Source organism: Macrotis lagotis, chromosome 3 (assembly GCF_037893015.1).
Source record: "Macrotis lagotis isolate mMagLag1 chromosome 3, bilby.v1.9.chrom.fasta, whole genome shotgun sequence".
Classification (NCBI taxonomy): domain Eukaryota; kingdom Metazoa; phylum Chordata; class Mammalia; order Peramelemorphia; family Peramelidae; genus Macrotis; species Macrotis lagotis.
Genome location: NC_133660.1, coordinates 141,195,578 through 141,215,823, shown reverse-complemented (window position 1 = coordinate 141,215,823; position 20,246 = coordinate 141,195,578).

Below are 20,246 nucleotides of genomic sequence, written 5' to 3'. Positions count from 1 at the left end.
CCTAATTGATATTTTTCCTAATATTGAATTATTCCTGATAACTCGAACTCATCATGGTGCATTATATTTATAACTTGCAAATATTTTGCTAAAATTTTATTTAAGATCTTTGCACCAATGTGCACTAGGGAGATATGTCTTTAAATTTCTTTGTCTGTTTTGGCGCTTCCCAATATAGTTATCAGCATCATATTTGCATTGTAAAAAGGAATTTGGCAGGACTTCTATATTTTGAAACATTTCATAACATTTGGGCTATATGCAATTGAAGATTTAGTCTTAGAGATTTTTGATGTTTTATTCAATATCTTTTGCTGGAGTGGTCCAATTTATTTTTCTGCAATAGGGTTTTTTCTTCCTCTTGCATTAATCTGGATAGCTTATATTTTTGTTAATATTCATCAATTTCACTCATGTTGTCAAATTTCGTGGCATACAGTTGGTGAAAATAGCTCTGAATTATAACTATAATTTCCTTCTCAGCATTGGTGAGTCCACCCTTTTCATTTTTGATCGTAGAATTTTGGTTTTCTTCTTTCTTCTTCTAATCAAATTAAATAATTATCTATTGTATTTTTCCATCAAACAAACTTTTGGTTATAGAAATTAGATCAATTATAATCTTGTTTTCAATTCAATTTATTTCTTCTTTGATTTTCAAAATTTCTAATTTTGTATTCAATTGGGAATTTTAATTTCTTCTTTTACCAGCTCTTTTAAATTGCTTATGCAACTCACTGATCTCTTCTTTATTTTATTTATATAAGAATTTAGAGATTTGCTTTGGCTGCATCCCGTAAACTATGGTATAATGTCTCATTATTGTCATTGCCTTATATGAAATTGCTGATTATTTCTATGATTTGTTGTTTAAGATAATCTTTCTTTAAAATTAGGTTCTTTAGTGTCCTATTAATTTTGGTTCATCTTTCTGTTCCCCTTTATTACATGCAATTTTTATCGCATTATGATCTGAAAGGCATGCTTTTAAAATTTTTGTTATTCCAGTTTGACCAACTTGTGCTTAGTCCATAGTAAATTTTAGTACAGGTACCATGTACTGCAGAGGAAAAGGTATAGTTCTTTTGATCCACATTCAATTTTCTCCAGAGGTCTATCATATTTAACTTTTCAAACATTCTATTCACCTCCTTAACTTTCTTCTTTATTTTATGGTTAGTTATCTTCAATTTTTTTCTTTTTTTTTGTTGTTTTTTTTTTTTTTTGCCAGGCAATGGGGTTAAGTAACATCCAAGGTCACACAGGTAGGCAATTATTAAGCATCTGAGGCTTGGATTTGAACCCAGGTACTCCTGACTCCAGGGACTGTACTCTATTCACTGTGCCACTTAGTTGCCCCAGAGATTAGGATTTCTGTGCCTGATTTTTTTTTACTTCTAGTAAAGCAAAATGTATTTTGCTCCAAACTTTTACCTTTATTCTCTGTGTAGGTTTCTTTTTCAAATATGTTTCTTGTAAGCAACATATTGTAGAATTCTGATTTTTAATTCACTCTACTATCTGCTTCTGTTTTATGGGAGAGTTCATGACATTCACAATTACAGTTAAGATTAGTAATTCTGCAATTCCCATCATTCTATATTTCCCTGTTAATACTTTTCTTTTTCCTTTCCCCTTATTTGTTCTCACCAATATTTTTCCCTTTCATCTTTTTAATTTTTTATGTATCTAATTCAACAGGATTACACAACTTGGCCAAGGTCACACAGCTAGGCAATATATAATTAGTAATCACCAGAGGCTGGATTTGAACTCAAGTCCTCCTCATTCCAGGACTGGTATTCTATCCACTGCATTACCTAGCTGCCCTTCTCCCTTTCCATTTTAATTTTCTTTTTAATTTTAATGTCAACTCCACTTTTACTTGTACTTTCTTTTTCCCCTTTCTCTGTCCCTTTTCTCCTTTTCCTTCCCTCCCCTTCTCACTTTCCTAAATGGATAGGGTATATTTTTAAACGCAATTATATATGCATATTTCCTCCTCTTTCAGTCAAATCTATTTACAGTAGGATTTAACCAGTGTTCACGACCTCTCTTATTTCCCTGCACTATAATAGGTCTTTGTGCCTTTTCATAAGGTGTTTTTATGCTCTAAAGTCTAGCCTTCTCCTAGCATGTTACTTCGTTTCATAACTTTATTACTTTAATCTTTCTTATTCCTATAACTCCCCTGTCAAAATTCCTTTTATCTGTCCTGAATTGAAGCACTTTTCTCAAGACTTGATTGATTGATTACAAGATTGTCTCATAGTCGCTTTCTATGTCCTATTAGAAATACACTTCTCAAAAGTTATTATTAACATCAAATTATATTCAAGTTATATCACACTCTCTTTTAAAGTAACCTCCATGGACACACAATCCTCATGAGCCAAGGCATTATATAAAACAAAAATCATTTCATGAAATATTTATACCCCTCATCCCCAAACACACTCCCTCCTATTGTTGTGAAACCATCAGGAAAATCATAATTTCTTCATGGGGGCAATGATCAACCTTGATAGATTTGCTCATTCCCTCAGTGCAGGGACAAATTGGGGCTGTCTGCAATGGAGAAAACCATCTGTATACAGACAAAGAATTGTGGAATTTCAACAAAGACCAAGGACTTACCATAAATTTAGGGGAAAAAAAACTGATATCTTATTGTCTGATAATGTTATCTCTTATACATTATGTTTCTTAAAGATATGATTTCTCTCTCATCACATTCAGTTCAGATCAATGTATACCATGGAAACAATGTAAAGACTGGCAAATTGCCTTCCTGCGGGAGGGGGGAGGGGGGGAGGCAAGTAAGATTAGGGGGAAAATTGTAAAACTCAAAACAAATCAAATATTTATAATTCAAAAAAAATTCATGATTTTTTTATTGTACAATGCCTGAAAGTACACTCCCTTGCTTCATTCCTATGATACTCTAATCATAGCACTGCAACACTCCCTAACTAAAATATTACACTCTCTCCAATCATAGTACTGCAATGTTCATTAACTAAAATATTGGATACACTCTCTCTCTGTCTCTATAGTATTCCAGCTCTAGTACTACAAGCCTATTTATCTAAAATATTGGGCACAAATTCATTTTCTCTGTCTCTAAATAGTATTTCAATTATGGCACTATAATACTTTTTAGTGAAAATATGGAATAAGTAGAGATCACTTCATGTTCAATTTATGTCCAGCCCTTCTAAATATATTCTCTCCCTCTTTCCCTGTAGTACAAAATTATGTATCTGGTAAAATTAGACTACTTCATGATTTAATCATGCAAAGACCCTCTGAGTACTCTCTCTGCACTTTCCATCCCAAAAGAAAATGCATTTCTCATAGTCATACCATTTCATGACTCATTTATAGCCATACCCTCTAAGTACAATCCCAACCCTAATAGTCAACATATCTTCATGAGTCAGTTATTCCAAATTCCTCTAAGTACAATCCCTGTAACTGTATTCAACCTCATTAACTCAACATGTTCAATGACATTTTATAACCATACATTCTCTCTAAGTATGATCTTTTAACTATTCTGAGAAAAATAAAATGATAAAAAACAAGTATTACAAATATTATCTTCCCTATTAGGGTTGTATACAGTTTAATGTTCTGGATTAGCATTTTTTCCCTTTGCTTTGACCTTTTTGGCATCTCTTGACTTTTGTATTTGAACATTGAATTTTCTGTTTAGTTCTGATCATTTATCAGAAAAATTTTGAAGCTCTCTGCTTCAAAGAAATTCCCCTGAAACTACATGCTGAATTTTGCTGGGTTATTAATTCTGAAATATAATCCAAGATACCTTGGCTTCTAGAATGTCATATTTTGGTCCTTCAGATCTCTTAATAAAGAAGTTAATATGTCCTGTGAAATTATGATTATGCTTCCTTGTTATTTCAATTGCTTCTTTTTGGCAGCTAAGAGTAATATATATTACTTTTTACTTGAGAATGTTGGAATTTAGCTGCAATATTCCTTGAAGTTTTTTTTTTTCCTGAGTTCATCCTCTGGAGCTGTTCTGGGGACCCTTTCAAGTACTATTTAATCTTTTTGGTTTAGGATGTAAGGGAAGTTTTCCAAGATACTTACTTAAATCTATTTTCTGGGTTCTTTTTTGATCAAGGTTTTCTGATAAAGCATTAATTTGTAAACTATCCCTTTTGGATCTACTTTACATATTTTTTCTTTTTACTAAAATGTACTTGAAATTTTCTTCTAATTTTCCAGTTTTTTGGTTTTGTTTGTTGGTAACTTTGTGTTCTATATGCTCATTAATTTCCATTTATCCAATTCTAATTTTTAGGGCTTTATTTTCTTCTATTAGCTGTTGTGTTTCCTTTTATAGTTGATTAATTTTACTATTTGCTGAGCTGATTATTTTCCACTTGATTGATTTTATTATTTGATGATTCCCACTCTTTTTCCAGTTTTTTATTTATTTTTACTTAGTTTTACTTTTAAAGGAGTTCACTTCTTCAGTTAATTTTTCATAATTCCCTTATGTTACTTTCTTTTCTTTTTTGCCATTTTTTTTCTTTTCTATAATTTTAAAAATCCTTTTAAGCTCTTTCAGGAGGCTTTGGATTTGAACTCAATTCATAAATATCTTTGAGATTTCACTTGTAGGCAAGTTGTCACTGCTTTCTTCTTCTGAAATAGCATTTTTATCATCCCTGTAAGAATAATAGGCTTCTATGGTTAGAGTTCTTTTTAATATTTTGCTCATTTTGATAGTTGAACAGAGCTGCTGGGGTACAGGGAGTATAGTTCCAAACTTTATGTGCTAGGACTGGACTTTGGTCCCCTTTTTATCACTTAGTAAGTTGTTTCAGATATAGTACAAGAATTGTCTTTGTAGAAGTTTGTTTCCATTTCTATGTCCAGTAATTGCCTAATCAATGGTTGCTTCTGAATCTATTCCCATATACAGTCTAAGTGTTCACGGAACTTGGACTTTATCCAGAATTGGGATGCTTCCAGCTGACTTGCTGAACTGTGACTTGAGCTGCAATGTAGCTAAGAGAGTCCTGGTTTTCCCTCTCTCTGACTTATGATGGGATATATTTTCTCTTTCCCCCCCAAAGAGACAAACTTTTACTATAGACCTTCCATGACAGCATGAATGGAGAACTTCTTTTGCTCTTTTTGGAGAGGTGGGATCTGTGGTTTTAAGGTATATGTAGAGGTTGCATTTAAATTTTTGTTGAGAAAGTTCTGAGACCATCCATACTTTGTGTTGCCATATTGACTCCACCCTGTAAAGTCCCTATATGTACTTTTTGAAGAAAAAGGAGAATGAAGAATTCAGTCAATTTCTTATTATGACACCAAAATTGTGCTGATATCTAAACTAAGAAGAGCCAAAATAGACAATGAAAATTCTTCCTATCTCACTAATGGATATATATATATGAAAAATTTAATAAAGTTCTAACAAAAAGATTATTGCAATTTATAATTAGCATAATACACAGGATTAAATAATATTTATAACAAGTCTGTGGGGATGGTAACATAATAGGAAAACAATCATAATAATTGACTACATTAACAATAAAAGCAACTTTATAAAACATTTGATTATCTCAATAGATGAAGGAAAAAAAAACCTTTGTCAAAATACAGCACACATTGCCATTAAAATGCTAGAGAGCATAGGAATGCATTAGGTATATATTATATATTATATATTATATATTATATATTATAGAAAATATATTATATATTATATTTACATATATTATGTATATATGTATATTATGTATTAAGATAATAAAAAATATCTAAGAGCCTCAGCAATTATTATATATATAAAAGATGGTATACTTAGAGAAGACTAGAAAATCAACTAAAAAGCAACTTGAAAAAACCCCTTTAGCAAATTAGGAAGCTATAGAGTCAATCCATATAAATTATCATCATTTTTATATAATAGCAACAAAGTTCAACAGCAATATGCAGAAAGAAAAAATCCATTTAAAGTAATTATAGTCAATAGAAAATGCTTGGGAATCTACCACCCAAAATAAATTAAGAAACTGTATGAACACAAATACAAAACACTATTTATACAAATAAAGTCAGATCTAAACAACTGGAAAAATGTTAATTGTTCATGAGTACCTTGAACTATATAAGAAAAACAGCAATTAATTACTTAGTGTTATGCCTATCAAATTAACAATTAAGTGTTTTACAGCTAGAAAAAATAGCAACAAAATTAATCTGGACAAGTAAAACATCAAGAATATCATAGGAAATAAAGAAAAACATGGAAAGGTAGGTGACCTACCTGTGATGGATCTAAAACTAATTTATAATTTTTCAGTCAACAAAGCCATGTGGAAGAGAGAAATGTATTAGTGTAATTGCCTAGCTATGACAGAAATGGCAGTAAAATTCTATTGCAATCTACAATTTGATAAATCCAAAGATTTTAGCTTTTAGGCTAAGCACTCTGTATTTTACTACTTTCCAGTAAAACAATAAAAAATAGTATTATAAAAATTAGGCAAAGACCAACATCTCATACCCTATAGCAAAATAATTTTGAATTGGGTATAGTATTTAGACATAAAGAGTGAGAACAATGCCATTTAGGAGAACAAATATTAGTCTATCTGCAGACATATGGAAAGGTGTGGAGGTTATTGTAAAAGATAGAGAAACTTATAGATGGCAAAATGGATGATTTTTCACTGCAGTCAAATAAAAAAAAGTTTTTGTCCAAATAAAACCAATTCATCCAATAAATCCAAGATGAGCATGAAGGCAGAAACCTGAGAATGAAATTTTCATAGCTTTTTTTTTTATGAAAAAAGACTCATTTCTAAATTATATATATATATATATATATCAGTCAAATTCATAAAAATGTAATATGTTCTCCACATAAAAAATATTCAAAAATATGAACAGATAGTTTAAAAATGAAAAGCTATCCATGGTAGATCAAAACTGGTTCAAATCATAATGATTAGTGAAAGGTAAATTAAAACAACTCTGAGGTATCACCTCATACCTACCATCTTGATGAAAATGACAAAAGAGGAAATAATCAAAGTTAGAGAGGTTGGGGAAAAACTGGAACACTAATGCACTGTTTTTGGAGTTCTGAAGTGACACAACCATTCTGCATATTGAGAGCAATCTGTCCAAAGGGCAATAAAACTATGCATACCCTTTAATCCAGGAATAATACTACTATTTCAGTATCCCATAGAGATCATAAAATAAGGGGAAAGATCCATATATACAAAAATTTTTTATAGCAGCTCTTTTTTTGGAATAAATAATTGGAAATTTAGGGGATACCTATCAATTGGGGAATGGTTGAATAATTAAAGTACATGTTTATTAACAAGTGATATTGTACTATAAGAAATCATGAATGACTTGACTTCAGAAAAATTTGAATATTGAGTGAAATGAACAGAATCAAGAGAACATTATCAGCAACATTATGAGATAATCAACTATGGTGGAAGAAGCTCTTCTCATCAGTTCAGGGAACAGGGACAATCCTGAGAGACCTCTTACAGAAAATGCCATCAACATGCAGAGAAAGAACTATTGTATCTGAATGCAGAGCACAGCATGCTATGTATACTTTCTAAAATTTCTTTATTTTCTCATTTTATGCTCTTCAATTCTAATTCACTTTCCACAACATGTATAACATCAGAATATGTTTAAAATTATTGCATACATTCATCCTTTTTTTAGACTTTTCACTGTCATGGGAAGAGGGGAGAGAAGAGAAAGTAGTAGATAAATGGAAACCTAAAGGTTTGCAAAAAGATGAATGTTAAATCCTATTTTTTCATGTAATTGGTAAAAGAGTAAAATGAAATTTGAAAAAAATTAAAACTTGTTTTCATTATGAAACCATAGCTTATTTCATTGAATCATTCTCCCATTTAACATACCATACCCTGTTACCATAGGATAATGTTTATTGCAGTGTTATCATTTATCTACAAATAAAATTAAAATAGAATTAATATTAACTATTTTATTGATGGTTATTATTTAACTTAAAAAATCTACAAACCAAGACAAAAGTGGAGAGAGATTTGGGATATAATTTTTTTTCACAGAAAACCAGGCACTCAATGCAACCTCTGGGATCAAAATACAAAAAACTATGGATAGAGTCTCTGCTGCTTATGTTAATTTGGTCTAAAAATTAACATAAAGAAAATACTGGATAGCACCACTGTGGAAAAATTTGCATAGCAAATGAAGAAATTTTTGAATACTGTGTACAAGTTCATACACATTAGCATAAAATTTCCAGTTATGTCTACATAGATGTTGAAATAAACACACATATTGAGAGAGCTAATTCAAAGTTTGGGAAGCTACAAAGGAAAGCATCTAAGTTAATAGGCATAAGAATGCCACACACACCAAAGACCTATGCAAATCATTGGACTGACTTCATTGTTGAATGAGTATGAAATAGAAAAAAGATATCAATACCAATAAATAAAATTAAAATGTTTCTGTTTGAATTGTCTTTTCAAAATTCTGAAGATTGCTTAGCAAGATAAGGTCTTGGACATTAACGTTCTTTCTCAAGTAAAATTACCAATCATTCAGATTTTACCACAAAGAATGGAGTTCTAATGAATTAGCTATATTGCTTCAAAAGTAAAAAAAATGCATTTGCCTAAAAATCTCTTTTACAGATAACGCATAAAGGGCAGGCACTCACATGCTGGTCAGAAGAAACAATAAAAGGGAACTCTCCAGATTCATTACCAAAGAACTGTTCAATAAGGCATGTGAGCATCAAAGTTACTGTCCTTTATTAATTAAGCAAAATTGTAGTAACTCAAAAGAAACATGATGGACAAATTTGGATTCATCTCCACTCCAAAAGTTGATTTGAATTATCTGTACTCTACCTGTTGTAGAACCTTCAAAGATTTTATTTGTCTGATCAACCACAAGTTACACTATACTCTGACTCTTACATAGTGATGTCTTCTTAATACTCTTCAACAAGAAAGGACAACAAACAGCCAAGATGATCCAATTGATAATAAAAGAAATGTCTGCAGTCATGTTTAACTAAAAAACAAAAAGAATTAACTGATTAAAGAAAAGAATTGAAGGAATACAAAGAAACTGTACAAGGGCAGCCCATTGAATGCTGAATGAGACCACATCTCCAAAACCCACCACTTAATTGGGGAACCTATAAAGTTGAATGAGAAAGTGGCAGGAAGAGATACAAGAAATATCATCAAAGACTGTCATTCTTAGTGGACTTCAGGTTTACATAGCAAAAAGGAGAGAAAGAAAGAAGGGATGGAGTCAAAAGGGAGAAAAAGAGGGAGGAAGAAGGAAGGAAGAAAGCAGAAAAATTCTCAATGACTTCATCAATTAATGACTAAAGGAGTTATCTGAATCAATAGTTGACTATGAAGCTGAACCTATGTCTCTAAGTCAAAAGTTGCATACATTATCCAATGCTATATCTATAGATAGAAATAAGTAAGAAATGATATTTTAAATTAGGTAGATTGTATTTAGAGAACATATTAAAATGATTCCACATAATTTAATAAAAAATATGCTGAGACAAAGGTCACCTTAATCTAACATTTGGTTCATCCTGCAGTGCCAGTTTTGCTTACCAAAAGTGACCTACTAGGCAGTCTCATTCAATATCTAGCTCCAATCCAGCAAGTAGAACTTCTTACCCATTTAGAGTTTGATAATAAGTTGAGATCATTTTGACTTCAAGAACTTTAATCATTCAGTTGGTCAGAGGAAAACTGTGTCTAGTCTCCACTTCCCTATTTTCTTCTCTCCCCTGCCATGAAAGCACCAACTATCCTCAGGAAAACTATAAATGATTCCATTAGTCTGTTGCCTCTACCCAGAGCAGATGATTAATCTGCATGTCAGGACCACTTTGGACCTCCATCAGTTTTTTATGGCTTCATCACGGCCAATAGAATAATGGACCAACTCTGGAGAAGCTAGTGGGAAGTCGTGGGAGAGATCTCTTTTCTTTGTGAAAGGCATAGGAAACCCCAGGAATGGGTTCACTCTAAGAGAGGGAAATGTCCCCCTTAAAACATTGTGGTTCCAGCAGGATCAGGTGAATCAACTATGAAATTTTGTTGTATTTTCAACAATCTCAACTCAAAGATGAAACTTCAAATTATGATGTACCACACTGTTGAATAAAGTTCAAAGTTGATCAGATACCATCATAGTTTTGACCATCACAAACCAAAAGTGGAAAGTTTGAGAGGAAAGACAATTAGCACCTCAAGTGATAGGTTAGAATGTACCAGGTTCTTGAATATTTTCATCACATAACACCTTATTGATGTGGCATGGTTACCTCTCTGATACAGAGACTCCCACAATAGCCAGACCATCTCTAAAAATCAGATTGGGGATGGAAAAATTCTGGCAAAGGCAAATGAGAAGGATTCCTTGCACAGCAAACATCTCACTATAATAAATGTAATTGTGCAACTCATGCTTCCAATCATTTGGTTGGTATGATCCTCATCTATATGAAGGAATAGTAGTAGTAGTACATTCTGAACTCTCTGATCCTGGGAAAGTTGAAGAAAGAATGAACCTAAATACATATAGTAGGATTTTGTACTTGGAGGTTGCACAGTTTTACTGATATTTAGGGATTCATTCTCAAGTTCTCTTCAATAGGAAAAGATTATAAAAGAAGGAAAGGGTCATGTAAAATATTATTATCAAATAAAGGTACTGATGATTCTACCACCAATTTGTTTTTTTCCCACTCTTTCAAATTCTTACATACCAAAGCTTTCTGATTGACAATATAGCAATGAATCAGGTTGTCTTTCATTATCTTTCAACCCTGACTGCTATCTTTACTATGATATAGCAGACTGACCTATAGATAACAAATCACTATATTCTTTGGTTATTTGAAAAATGTTTTATTAGAAAGAAAAATATATAGCTGAGAAGGTATTCGACAAGCTATTTCCAACACATGTAATTGTCATGATGTTTGTTCTTCCTTCTTAAAGAAAACCATGACATCAGGGAGGTGATTCCAAAGATAAGAAAGTGAATTAGATTTCAGTGAGGGGATGCTCGGCTAAGTCACCAGTCTCATTCTCTCCTCCAGAAGTATCTGTATCCAGTGATCAGGTATCAATTAGGACAACTGAAGATTACCCTAGATGAAAGACAATTAGGGCTAAGTGACTGATCAAGGTCACATATTTATTTGGTGTCAAGTACCTCATTTCAGATTTGAACACATGTCCTCTTGACTTCAGGGCCCCCATCCACTGCACCACCCAGATACCCCTGAGTCATATAAAACTCCCAAAGATAGAGCTGGAGAAATAGGTATATTCAGTGATTCAAAGAGATCTGGCATGAAGCAAAGTCTAAACTAGAAGTGTGCTTAATCATATTGCCAATGTCAGTAAAATCTTTTGAGTAAAATTGAACCCCTACTTAGTAATCTCAGAAAGCTTTCTATTACTTCTGTGATCACAGCTGAACTTTCATTTGACATTTGACTTCTTGACTTCTATATTTCTAACTTCTATATTTCTAACTTCTATATTTCTAACACATCACTCTTATTCATGTATTACAGAATGAAGTATTTTTTATTTATTTGTTGTTTCTTAGACCTGTCATTTAACTGACAATCTTTGACCTTTGTGTCCCTCTTGCCTAGAATCATCTCCTGTACTCCCTCTAATTCTTATAACCTGTGATTTACATCTCAGATTAATGACTTAATTCTCAGAATAAATGCTTTCTTCTTTGAAAATCTTTCCCAGTGCACCTGACTACTAATATAATTTATATAACTTTTGCAAACTTCTCATTTGCTTTGTATTTTTCTTGAACATGCTAATTATAGATGACCCACATACAGTCACCAGGATACTACAATGGTTACTCATTTATATAGTAGCAAAAATCATAATTTAATGATTCACATAGGACAAATACAATTTTTTGAACAATACATACTGTGCAAATGGAATGGATGGTGCAATCTATAAACACAACTTTTCAAGAGAAATATTATAGTACAGAACCAAGAGGTCAGATTAAAGACAAGGTCTAACTTGAACTCCCTCAAAGAACTCTAAGTACCATTAAATAATGACTCTAAGCAAATTTTATAGTGATCAAACCCAATGAAAGACAGAGCGAATCAATTTTCCAACCCAAGATAATTTGGGAAAGCAGTGGGAAATTCTGTTTCACTGCTTCATAAAGGATAACATTACAATGCTGGTGTGGATGGTCCATAGTATTCCAGAAAGAGACAATTGTGTCAGTAGTAGCTGTGGAGCTTTCCAGACCTCTTGGCCCAGAGATTGCAAATGACAAATTGGTAAAACAGCAGGAAAAATCTACAGCAGCAGGGTTAGAGTGGAAAACAGTCCAACATAAGCCTCAGCCACAGATGCAGACTCAGCAAAACAATACCAGTCCTTGAGAGGCATTGAATCAGCAGTGGAAGAAGTTACTTCCAAAACTCTCAAACCAGAGCATAAGGAGATTATAGAGGTCTCTTTGTTATTAGGAGAAGCAGGACTCGGTTGCTTTACCCATACTCATGTTTGGTTTACAATCCATTTTCACAGTGTTAGGAAGAGAAGGTACAGCAGCACAACAGAAATTGCTTCCTGAGAGAATCAGGGATCCTCTTCACACTTCTGGGGCAGGCAGGACAGTTGGTTGTCGCTTGTAGACCAGAGCACAGAACAAGGAGTAAAAACCTCTTCTTAAATTTAAGACCTTGAAAAAATTGAAAAGTTTCAGTTCCCTAGAAGTAATTCTGAAAACAACTGCAAACTGTCCAAACCCCAAAAGTTTGGGACTGTGAGATCTCTATCATACAAACAGAGACCTACTTTAACAAAGTTGCAATCAAGTGATAGGCTGGGGGCATGAGCAAACAGAAGAAAAATTTTAATCTAACCATTGAAAGTTACTATGTTGATAAAGAGGATCAAAACACACTCAGAAGAAGATTACAAAATCAAAGCTATTACATCCAAAGCCTCCAAGAAAAATATGAGTTGATATCAAGGCATGAAATTTCAAAAATTATTTTGAAAATCAAGTTAAAGAGATAGAGGAAAAATTGGGAAGACAAATGAGCATGATGGAAAAATTATGAAAACAAGTCAGCAGTTTAGTGGAAACACAAAAATTATCATTCTATAAACTAAACGGCGCCAAATGAAAATCGTGGTACAAAAGAAAAACAATGAGGAAAAGACTACCTTAAAAATCAGAACTGCTCAAATAAAAAAGGAGCAATATAAAAGTTCATTTAAGAAAATGATTTCTTTTTTTTTTTGGTTTTTGCAAGGCAAATGGAGTTAAGTGGCTTGCCCAAAGCCACACAGCTAGGTAATTATTAAGCGTCTGAGACTGGATTTGAACCCAGGTACTCGTGACTCCAGGGTCAGTGTTTTATCCACTGTATCACCTAGCCACCACAAGAAAATAAGTTCTTAAAATAAATAATTGAGAAAGGGAAGTTTTGTGAGAAATCAAGAAACAATGAAGCAAAACCAAAAGAATGAAAAATTAGATGGCAATTTCAAACATCTCATTGATAAAACATCTAATCTAGAAAATAACTCCAGGAGAGATAATTTAAGAATTAATAAACTTCAGGAAAGACATGATTAACAAAAGAGTCTAGACATCAACTTGAAGAACTTATCAAGCAAAAGTGCTCTCATATTATGGAACTAGACAATTAAATAGAAATTGAAAGAATCCAGTGATTACCTCCTGAAAAAGATCCCAAAATGTAAACTGAAAGAAAGATTATAGTCAAACTTCAGAGCTCCCAGGTGCAGGAAAATGTATTCCAAACAGCCATAAAAGAACAATTCAATTAAAATGCATTCATAGTCAGAATTTAGTAGCATCTAAAGAATTGTAGGACTAGGAATATTATATTCCATAAAGAAACAGGGCTTGTATTACAATCAAGAACCAACTACTAAGGAAAACTCAGCATAATCTTTTAGGGGGTAAAGACAGACATTCATTGAAATTGGAAACTTTCAAATTTTCCTTATGAAAACACCAGAGCTGAACTGAAAATTTGATTTTCCATTATGAAATTCAAATGTAGCATAAAAAAGTTAAACAAGAAAGGGAAATAATAAAAGCAATCATTTTGAATTATTTATATTCCTACATAGGAATATGAAGCTGACAACTCATAAGAATTTTTCTCATATAACAGGGCAATTAGGAAGAGCATATATAGACAGGGCAAAAATAGGAGCTGAATACGAAGGTTTAATATGTTAAAACCACGTGATTAAATGTGAGAGAATAATGTATTTAGAGAAAGGGAAAGGGGCAAGGTATAATAGAGTAAGTTATTTTCTATAACAGACATAATAAAAAGCTTTTGTAGTTGAGTGGAAGATGAGCATAGGTGAAGAGAAATGAATGAGCCTTATTTTCATCAAAATTGACTCAGGCAATAACATACACACTTAATTGGTTATAGAATTCTATCTTGAACCACAGGAAAATAGAATAGAGTAAGATTAAGTTGGCATGATAGGAAAGGAAGGCAGATTGATGGAGAAACTAATAAGAAGTTAAATACTTTTGAAATGGACAAGGTGAAAGGAAACAGAGAATAAAATAAACAGGTCTGGTGTGACTAGGATAGAGGGAAACAGCAATAAAAATGGTGGGGGTAAATATATCAAAACAAGTTTCTCTGATAAAAGTTTCATTTCTCAATCATAGTGTTTCATTCCCAATACTTTATAGGGTCATACTATAAAAATGTTTTTTAAAACTACAGATTGAAGACATTAATTTTAAAGCAATTCTGAGGTATTACATCTACTAATTTGTTTGTCTAATAAGACAGAAAGTAAAATTAACAGATGTTGCAGTCAATGTAGGGAAAATGTAGGGAATTAATTAATTGGTTGATTGATTGATTGATTAATTAATTAATAATTGAGAAATTGTGAAATGATGCAACCATTCTGAAGAGCAATTTGGAGATATGACCAAAGGGCCACTTGACCTAGTAATGTCACTGCAAGCTTGTATTCCAGAAGAAATGAAAATGGGATGTAAAAGGACATATATGTATAAGGCTATTTATTGTAGTAATTTTCTGGTGGCAAATAATTGAAACTTGGGGATTCACATTGGTTGACAAATGATTGAACAAACTGTAATTTGCTGTTATAATTGAAATCTATTTTGTTGTAAGAAATCATGAGCACAGGCGGCTAGGTGAAACAGTGAATAGACTCTGGAGTCAGCAGGACCTGGGTTCAAATCTGTCCTCAAAAACTTAATACTTGCTTAACTATTTGACCTTGGATGCATCACTTAACCCCTTTGCCTTGAAAAATCACAAGAAAGAAATGATGAGAATGCTCTTTGAAGGACCTGGAAAGACTTACATGAGCATATGCAATAAAAAATATACTATATACAATGTACCAGCAATTTTGCAGGATGATCCTCTGTGAATGATTTAAATTTATATCAGTGCTGTGAACCAAATCAACTCTGACAGACTTATGATAGAGAAAGTTATGCATCCCTAGATAGAAAATTGATGGTGTCTGAATGCAGATTGAGGGAAGCTTTTATTTTTACTTTATTTTTCTTGTGGTTTCTTTTTTGTGGGAGGTCTATATTTTCTGTCATAATATGACTACTTTAGAAATGTTATGTATGATTACATGTTTTATCTTATGTTAAACAACTTAATTTTTCAATGTGAGGAAGTAAAAAAAGGGAAATAATTCAGAATTCAATGTTTTTCAAATGAATGCTAAAACTTGTATTTACATTTAACTGTTGGAAAATAAATTTTAGAAAGAGAAATATTGTTAGTGCATTCAATATTTTGTGAGAAGTTGGAGAACAAGATATATCACTTGAAAATTTTCCCTTTATATGAATCCACATTGCTTGGTGGTGCAAAGATCCATTGTTCATTTTAACCATGGCATCTTCTTATAAATAACATACATACACACACACACATAAGTTTGTGTATTTAGATATTTAATACATTTATATGTAGATACTATAAATTCATGCGAATAACCACTCAAATGTTCACAAAATTGTTTGTTACTAAAGTTGACACAAAATTCAGGGTTATGGAAAACATTCTTTTGATGATATATGATCATAGAATGAGATAAAATGGTCCTGTTTCAAAAATGTGAGAAAAGAGAACAAAGCACATAAATACTATCAAGTATTTAAGAGAATTGAAGACATTCTTCTTTATCCAATACAGAAGATTTATGAAAACACCCACACAACACATGTGTACATGCATGCACAAATGTAGAGATAAGCACAAACTATCTATCTTTCTGCCTGCCTGTTTACCTCTCTATTACTAAACTCCAAAATGCAGGTGGGTTTCTGTTATGTTATACTGACAAAAACCGTCTCTAGCATGAATTTTCTTTGATATTTTTCTTTTCTTTCAAGATCTGACTTCTTAATCTATTCACATAATTTCTGGTTTGTAAACTCTACATAAATTCTGATTGACATCTTTAATCTAATCTCAAAAAATTGATTTCATCACTTAAAGATTAAATGACTTGTCCATTGGATATTTACTAAATAGAATTCCATATAGCTTTATGATTTATGATACATTTTATATGTTATTTTGAACATTTCTTAGAACTAACTGATGAGGAATATACTATTATTAAACTCATTTTACAGTTTAGGAAACTGAAACTTAAAAGGGTTATATGACTTTTTGACTCTTATACAATTTGTGTCTTAAACAAGAATCATACTTGCTTTTTCTGAGTCGATTTACAGCAATCCATACATATCCTATATGTATCACATAGGCAGAAATTAAAACCAAGAGTTCCTTAATCCAAGACCAGTCCTTGCACATTGCTTCTTTGACACTAGAAAAATTAATTTAGTTAAATTTTCCCTTAAATCTTAGAACAAGACTAAAATTTTTTCCACAAACTTGTCAAATGTGAAATTAATTAAAATTCATTTTAGATTCTTAAGAGGTACTGAAGCATTTGATACAGAGGAAAGATCCAAATTAGTTTTAGCTATGTGTTGTGTAAAGTGATTATCTCCCATCTAAGACATCCCCTAGTATAATATAACTGGTCTTCTAAATATCACAGCATTACATGGGTGAGCTGTTCTCCTTTAGCTTGACTTTTTAGCACATATGAAGTGTTTTGAATCAGAAAAATTTATATGCTTCACATCACTAGGTGACATACCTTATGACATTTGCAAAGTTATTTTATAGACAGCAGAAGTTCAGAATACTCGATGCCATTTTTAAATGTTCTAAATTTCAAATATGAAAAATATTTTTTAGTTTTACTTGATCCAATTGTGAACTCTACAGTAGATGCCAACCCTATTGGTAGAAGCTGTACACCATTTAAAGCTAATAGGATGAACATAATTTAAAAATAATAATTTTTACCATTACTTAGAGACTGCTGTAGTTTTCCATTTATTACCCTATGGCTCCAATGTGTATGTTGGAACAATTAAATTGAAAATCAAATTTACTTGCAGACATGGGAAATTTAAAACGACTTAAATTACTAAGACTGAGTTGAAAGTGAGGGCATAGCATCTCTCCCAAAGGTCTACAAAAATATTCTCAGTTGCCATTTTCTTATGCATAACATTCTTTAACCTACTCCTGTAAGAGGAACAGCCTAATCAAGTGACTTGGTTGCTGGCTATCTACTTTATGTATATTGAGGAACACTAGGTAGATCTACTTGCATTATCATCATCATCATCATCATAATATCTACTATGTTCTTTCTACATGTATAGATTTGGCATCCTATAAATTCATTCTTTTTTGTGTGCTAAACATCATTGTGGTTTGTATCCTTTTGAATTTCTATTAATGGAATTTATAACATTGTGTGCTAGGATGCATTTTAGTATCAGGTTAACTCTTGAGTACTTTTGTAGAAATCAAATATTCTCTTCAAAAGACCTACTTAGTCTTTGCATTTTTTTCTCTCATTTTAACAATACATCAGGTCTTGAATTATTTTCTGTCCTCAGGAATCCCCCAACAAAATTCAAATGTTGCTGAGGGAAGATGTCATTTAAAATCACTTAGTTGAGACTAAGTCAGTTAAAAGGAGGTAGAAGGCTAGGAACAACAATATAAGGATGTTGGGACTGTAACACTTGAAAGGAATATAAACAAACATTCCCCAAAGTTTTACCAACTTCTCAATTTTTCCATAAGACCATTTCAGTTTCCATAATTGGATGGAATGGTATTAAAATTTATCCCATAAAATATCACAGAAATATAACAAAATATAGAAATACCCTGTTCTTCCTTTCCTTAGCACATTGGATATAAATTGGAAAATTGTCAAAGGTGAATGATTTGGAATTTTATTGTCTTTCCATGATCATTTTTTTTTAGATGCTCAATTAGTACTGAAATACCAAAGGGAGGAAAAGTATAGAAGATTTTATACCTATTTACAATAAACAGCTTTTCTGGATTTGGAAATTTAAAATAACCACTTGTAGAAGAAAAAAAGTATTAAAATGAGCAACTCAAAAATATGAGACTATTAAGTTCAACTTAATCAGCTTTTATTAAATAATCTTTCATTAAGCCTTACTATATACCAGGTATTTTACTAGATGCTGGGAATATAATAGCAATAATAATGGTTATTGATCCTTTCTCCAAGTTTCTTGCATTCTATTATATGATAACAAACATTGAAAATTAATGACTGATATCTTTTTATAGTCGGTAAAAGGCTGGACCTAGAGTTTGGAAGACCTGGTTCCTAATTTTACCTTCAACCTTTCTTATTTTCAGGTAAATTCATTTAGATTGGCTACTGAGTTCTAGACTGATTATGAATTATATTGTTTAAGAGAGTACCCATATTAATGAAATGTTATATCCTTTGGTATGATAGTAATTAAATGAAGAATTTTAGGCAAATTTGGGGGATCATTTTCTATTAAGTAACTTTAATACCTCTATTTCCTAAAAGCTTAATTTGAAACTTTTCTAATTGTCTAGACTTATATCTGTTCCATTAATATGATGCTTTAACTTCCTCTGTCTTCCCAAAGCTCAGCCAGACTTCCTACTAGCTTTTCAGTTTTGTCATTGTTTTTGGTTTGGGTTAATACTCAAACTGTTCATAGGATTTTTCTGGTTGGATGCAATAATGAATTGAAGTAGATCCTGCTCAGTCAAAGCTTTCCTTTCCTCTGTTAATATCTCCAATAGTTGTTGGCTTCTAAGTAAGATAACTCCATGTTTCTTTTTGTCTTTGGCTAAGACTGTAAGTCATTTCTTTACTAAGTGAGATAAAATATAAATGAAATAAGGCAAATTATCTCTAATATACAATGTTTAAGATACGAATAATAAGAACAAGTTAAAAACTGCTTATATTATTGAAAATAATGCTAGAGAGAAAAAATATATTTAATAAAATTTGATATATTAGAAAAAACTATTTCATGTCAAGGCTAGCAATAATCATTCAATTTGAAAAAAATCTGGCATGACAAAAATCTCATGCAAGCATTGCGTTACTTTCCCTGTTTCTGTTAAGTAGGTCATAAAAGAATATGAGGTAATTAAAATAAAGTGATGCATTAAATATCATTACATCTGCTTACAAAGTTAGATTTGGCTCCTAAAGCATTTAATTCAAATATAGGTAGCTTTCAATGAAATGCAGAAAATGAATAAGATTTTAGCTATAGAGTCACATCGAATTTATAAAAAGATTGTGCTTTCTTTCTGTCTCTAATCAAGCTCCTGATTGTTCATTTCTTTTTCCACTAACTCTCTTTATTTTCAGATCTTGCATAGAGCTGCTAAAATAATGTCTTTATCTTATGACTCATAGGCCTCTAGATTTAAAGCTGGTTATCTAGTCAAACATCCTCACTTGACAGTAGTGGAAAATGAAACTTAGAGAGAATAAATGACTTTTTTATATAGACTCTGAATTTCTGCATGCAAGGCTGGTAGAGGGCAGAGCCATAATTTGAACACAATTTCTTTGTGTGTTGTCAGTTTCCTTTGTGTTGAACCTCAATCATTTTTGTAAACCTTGGTTGAGATCTTCAGAGACTCATTACTGACTGTAAATAAACCACAACTTACT